The 6,000-nt window shown below is 38.2% G+C and overlaps 1 protein-coding gene across 20 annotated transcripts in view; it reads right to left on the bottom strand.

The window, feature by feature from the left end:
• sipa1l1 (signal-induced proliferation-associated 1 like 1) overlaps window positions 1–4,385 on the bottom strand; it is a 119,501-nt gene extending 115,116 nt beyond the window's left edge. For 19 of the 20 annotated variants that reach the window (XM_073932842.1, XM_073932839.1, XM_073932841.1 and 16 more), the window contains exon 1: window positions 4,122–4,365. The gene's annotated coding sequence lies outside the window, so the exon portion shown is untranslated. Of the gene's footprint in view, window positions 1–4,121 lie in introns of all 20 variants that reach the window. The other variant, NM_001281792.1, reaches the window with a different exon arrangement.
• Between the last annotated feature and the right edge of the window lie 1,615 nt (window positions 4,386–6,000).

A 6,000-nucleotide genomic window follows, 5' to 3' on the forward strand; every position in this document is an offset into this window, starting at 1 on the left:
ATCAAAACTGCACCAAAACTTGCTTTAATTGTTCAGCATTTCCACTTTACCATTGCACAAGCTTTGTAACATTTTATTTATTACGTTTAAGAGTCTCTTTAACACTTCTGTTTATTTTATTATGAGGCATAGGAGACAAGAAATTATTATTTTTTGTTTTTGACTACTAAAACTACTTTCTCCTTCAGTAAAAATGTTATAAAATGGTTAAAAAAATAACAATTCCTAATATTCTTTTGATGGATTGTCAAAAAATATTATCGATACTGAATGATGTGAAAGATTATATTTTCTCGCCTAACCTTCATGCGAGTGCATGTCATGATATTTTTATCAGAACCCGTGAACATATAAGGTGTGTAAAAGAATGAAAACAGCACCAGGAAGTCCTCTCACTCACACACACAAACAAAAAAAGATCTGCAGTATATAGAAACTCAATGTTTTGACACCTGTGCTGAACCATTATAGGCACCATCACAGCTATGACGAGAAAAAACAGGTATGCTTGAACGTTTTCTCCTTTTTATGACCACATGAAGTGACAAGGCCCCATTTTTGGTTTGTTTAGATGTATATGGTCGTTCATGTCACATTCAATTGTTGGTCAAACTGATCCAGAGTTGACAGATTGATTTTTTAATAGTATTGGTCTGCAAAGGTTGGAGTGACAGACAGTGTTCATGTTCATTCAATTGGACAGCACTAACAGATCAATCACACCAGTTTATTTTAATTTTAGCTTACCTATCAAGGAACTTCACTGAAAATGAGGTCAAGAATCTGGGTGTGATTGTAGAATCAGATATACATTTCAGTAGTCATGTCAAAGCAGTAACTAAATTAGCAAACTGTCAGCTCAAAAACATTGCAAGAATAAAAAGCTTTGTTTCCAGTGAGAAACTTGTTCTTGCCTTTATCACCAGCAGGGTAAATAACTTTAATGGCCTTCTCACTGGCCTTCCCAAAAAGACAGTCATACAGTTGCAGCTCATCCAGAATGGTGCTGCCAGGATTCTGCCCAAAACAAGATTATCTGAGCACATCACACCTGTCTTCAGGTCTTTACACTGGCTCCTACCTACATTTAGAATAGATTTTGAAGTATTATACCTTGACTATAGGTCACTAAAAGTCCTTGAACCTCTATACATTACAGATATGCTCACTGAACAGATCAATTAGAACATTAGGATCAAGTAAATTAGAAATTCCAAGAGTTCAGGTAAAGCAGGGTGAATCCGCCTTCAGCTACTACACTCCCCACTGCTGGAATCAGCTTCCAGAAATGATCAGACGTGCTCCAACATTAGGCACATTCAAATCAAAACTGAAAAACCCATCTGTTTAGCTGTGCCTTAATAATAAGCATTGTGCTACATGCGACAGGTCGCACTATTATGCCTTTCTTCTCTTTTTCATTCCTTTAAAACTTGTTTTAACACATTTTAATCTGTTTTTAATTATTTGACTTGTTTTTATTTTCTCATACTTGTCTCTTTTATTTCTGTTTATGTAAAGCACTTTGAAAACCAGTTGTGTAAGAAATGTGCTTTATAAATAAACTTGCTTTGCCTTGAAAATCAAAATGTTAATTCTGTTATCGTTTCCTCATCTTCAAGATGATCTAATCTTCAGAAGACAAAATACAGTTATTTTTGCTAATCTCTTATAATAGATAAACATGAATTTAAAATGTATAAAAAGGCATTGCAAAAGTAATCCAAATGAACAGTGTTCATGCAATGTGTGTAATCAATGCTTATATTTGAAAAAAGGTACTAAATTATATATTTTCATCAAATTAAGCACTTAATAGATTAAATATACCAAATATCTTCATTTGTGTTTCAAAAATTAACAAAAAAAGTCTAATTGCTTTGAAACATTCAAATAAAAAAATTAATACATTTTTACATTTTTGGGTGAACTAATCTTTTTAAGAAGTTGTCCAAACAGCAATGTGCATTTGAGGATCTATAATACCAAACTGCATTAGATAATACAAGTAAGCCTGGACAAACACAGGTATAAGCCATTACATCATACATTCCATTTCAATGGATGTGCTCCGCATTAAAATGCAGGACCGTCATCTGATAAATTAGATCACATCTGATGCAGACTTGTTATAAAATTGGATTCAGAGGTTACCGGCATACAAATCTTAAAAAACACACTTGCATAACCATAAAACAGACAAGATTAACCCAACTTCCATAGCAACAGCATATAGAAGAACAACACGAAAGGCTGCTAAAAGAACAAACACACACATAATTTGCTAAGCCCGAGGCAATGATAAAACCTTGTTTGTTCAACCTCAATCCAACCAGTATCTATAGAATCTGGAGCCACTCTACATGTGAAAAACTCTTGATAATCCCTCCACTGCCAATCATCCACCCAGGCGTCTTTTTTCCCTCACACATTTCCTTTTTCTACATGTTTCACAACATGTGCGTGTCCACCTACACACTCCCTTTCAATAGGCTACTTAATATTGGAAATGCGACACTGCCTGCAGATAGCTGCATCCTTGGCATTCTTAGATAGAGGCTGGGGAAAGAAAACATGAAATCTTACTAAGTTTTACAAATTAGGGAGATATCTGCTTGCTACTGACCTTATCAGAATCAAGGAACAAATGGAGCACTGTTTATCCGCCAAAAAATACGTAACAGGTGATTTCTAAAAGATCCATGCTACTCCACAGGTGGATCTAACATCAATAAAGTCAAAGTGTAACAATGGTCTGATTAACTCCTTTTAGACTAAGCAAAATCAGTAGCATTTCTGTTTAAAGACACAGCAACAGCTACATCTCAGGAATGTGATGACATAAACCTAAAGCTCCATCATGGTCATTTCAGAGATGTTCTGCATCTTCCATACATCCAAAGTTAAAAAAAGAATGCCAGAAAGCACTTCAATCATGGACCGGCTCTTCAAACCCACCCCCACACGAACTGCATTTAGAGCCCGGCCAATACACAGTGAGCACACACCACCCACACAACGAAGAAAAGACATGCAAATGACAAATCAGTGAAGCCCTTACAGGGAGAAATCTGAGTGAAGGGCCATTAGTCAACCTACAACACAGACCTCACAATTGCGACGTGACAAAATGTTATGCATAATAAATGCAATGTGATCTGCAGCCCATCGACTCCTCCACTTGGACACCTGATCTGATACTGTGAGAATGCAGCAGATTCCATAGATATTGGAGTTGGGAGTGAGCCTGTAAAGGCCAAAAGTCTAGCTCTAGAAAGGAGGCTCGCTACTTTTTGCCTTTGTTCTCAAATATCACAGACAGAGAGCCTTAAAATGATATAAATCATTGTGACTTTTAATAGTTAGAACTTCATTTTTCAGCATCATGACATCACCACATAACAGGAATATTTTCTGGATCACAAAAAACTGAAGGACAAGTGTTCATTTGTGAAATGATGCCTATTACTTAAAACTGCAATACATCTCCATGATATTTTCTAAATCTACAAAGAATTTTGAAAGGAAAAGAAAAATGCCTGAAATTTCCTGAATCATAAAAACTGAAGGACAAGTGCTCATTTGTGACAATTCAAGCACTTTAAAGTATCTCTTAATTATTTCCTAGTTAACCTTGGTTAACAAATTCCTCTCGTAATGATGAAAGACACGAGTCAGATTCACATTTGCTATGCTTGCATCAGGTTTATGAAGCTGTAATGTGGTAAAGAACTGTGTTCATGCCACATCTGGAGTTAAGATCAAAACTATTCACTATAACCTCGCTATCTTCACATCACACTGTCTTTTTTATGAGATAAAGACCAGAAATCACGACACAGAAGGCGGCTTGTTTATGTTGACATTCAGCCATGCGAGCATTTATCAAACACGATCTCCTTCACTGCAACTTTCTGACTGAATCTTGATTCCCTGTGGTAATCAGGTGAGTCGAGATCATTCGTTAAACCGCCGCTCAATGAATCAAACGCGGGCATTTTTGGAGACTGCAAAAACGCATTTCTCCGAGAAAACACATCCGTGGTCGCTTTTACATACATATATGCACGGCTGAAAGTTGGCATGGTCAGTTAAATCACAGACATGTTATCTGAACTCACCTTCCTCCCTCTCCACCTCGCGCGGTCTCTTCTCCAACAAAACCTTCCGATAAAAGTCCGACACGAGCGTCTCTCCGCCTCGTAATAATCGCCAGCTGAGCGCAGTCTGCGTGCGGCCGTTATTCCTGCTGTTTTTCCGGGAGGATTTTCAGCGTGTTTTTGTATCTACTCCAGCAGCAGCAGCACCGTTGGCCCCTGCGTCTCGTTCACAATTATTCAACTTCGAAGTTCATACAAAAGTTGCAGCTCCGCCTCGCTCTGCAGCTGCTGATGAGGTCACTGCAAGCCGCTGGTACGCTCCTGCAGGAGTCTCGCGATAGCTCAAAGCAGAGGGGAGCGTGATTTTAGAGGCTGTTTTTTTATCTGTGGGAATGGGCCCCCTATGGAGAGAGCTTATGGCAAGCCTTTTGAACATGTATTTGATAAAGCGCGCTAGTTTCTATTTGCATGGTACTTTAAGTGCCAGTAGCAACTTTGATTTTATAGTAGGGGGACACACAAAATGAGAGAAATGTTTTTGATTTAAATCCCATTTCCTGCATTTATATACATTTAGGGACTATGGTGATACAAAATCCTGGAAATAATCAGGCTGATTAGACAAATTTTCATTTCTAATATTAATCAAAAATGTAAAAAATAAGTAAATAAATAAATCAGTAAAGGGCATCATGGTGGCACAGTGGGTAGTACGATCACCTCACAGCAAGAAGGTTGTGGGTTCGAGCCTTGGCTGGGTCAGTTTCTGTGAGGTGTTCTCCCCAGGTTCACGTTGGTTTCCTCTGGGTCCATAGACATGTAGTATAGGTGGATTGGAAAGGCTAAATTGGTGTAGGCTTGTGTGTAAGTGAGTGTGTATGGATATTTCCCATGCAGTGATTTGTTGCGGCTGGACGGGCATCCGTTGTGTAAAACATATGCTGGATGGGTTGGCAGTTCATTCTGCTGTGGCGACTCCATATTAATAAAGGGACTAACCTAATAAGAAAATGAATCAATAAAACTTTTATGAACTGTTTGTTGAATTACTATTTTGTCATCCCAATAGCAAATGAGAGTGGTAAAATTAACGTTTCAATAATTATATTAAAAATGATTTTTAATGCTCTGCAACTGTAATTTTTGCATAAACAACCTCCCTTAATTAATAAATAATTAACTGTGTAGCACAAATTCCCAATGTGAGAATAACATCAATAGTTGTAGACAGATTTTGTCTGACAGAAAATACACAAACTAACCAAATTAACCAACTCCGTTACATCTCTGTTTATTCATCCATGTGGAAATTAAAGTCATGTGCTACTTCTTGGTATTTCATCACTGGCTGAAACGATAATACAAACGTGGGAGGGTTCTGAAAGCAGACTTGATGCAGTTGCAAGCTGAGCTGCATGCAATGCTTTTAATGCGCCTAACCCCACCCCTAAAGGCTGACTGATACTTCAGCCCTCGCCAAGGCTGACGCTGATGCTGACGCGCACCTCTCAAAAAGATGTAACTACACGTTGCAATGTCGCATAGCGCAATCTCTGTGATTGGTCAGCTTATTAGCAATGACAAGCGCGGCCATGCTGCGAGCCTGATAGAGCGATTGTTTACAAGTGTGGAGTCCCGTGTTCGAGCTCCAGATGAAGACTTTTGATTTGTGTTCACTGTAAAGTCGTTGCCCTCTGAAAAAGTGAGTTTTAGCATTCAGAAAAAAACAAACACCTGTGAAGAAACTCAACACAGAGGAACATAAAAATCTACTGCCAGCTAGCGTTACAGAAGTGTTATTGCAGAGCAACACAAACAGCATGCAGAAGTATAAATGCATGACTATGCGCAAGGTAGGCACTATGGCTCAAATCGATCACTCGATGCAAAAGTGTAAACC

The sequence above is a fragment of the Danio rerio genome, chromosome 20 (assembly GCF_049306965.1).
Source record: "Danio rerio strain Tuebingen ecotype United States chromosome 20, GRCz12tu, whole genome shotgun sequence".
In the NCBI taxonomy this organism is placed as follows: domain Eukaryota; kingdom Metazoa; phylum Chordata; class Actinopteri; order Cypriniformes; family Danionidae; genus Danio; species Danio rerio.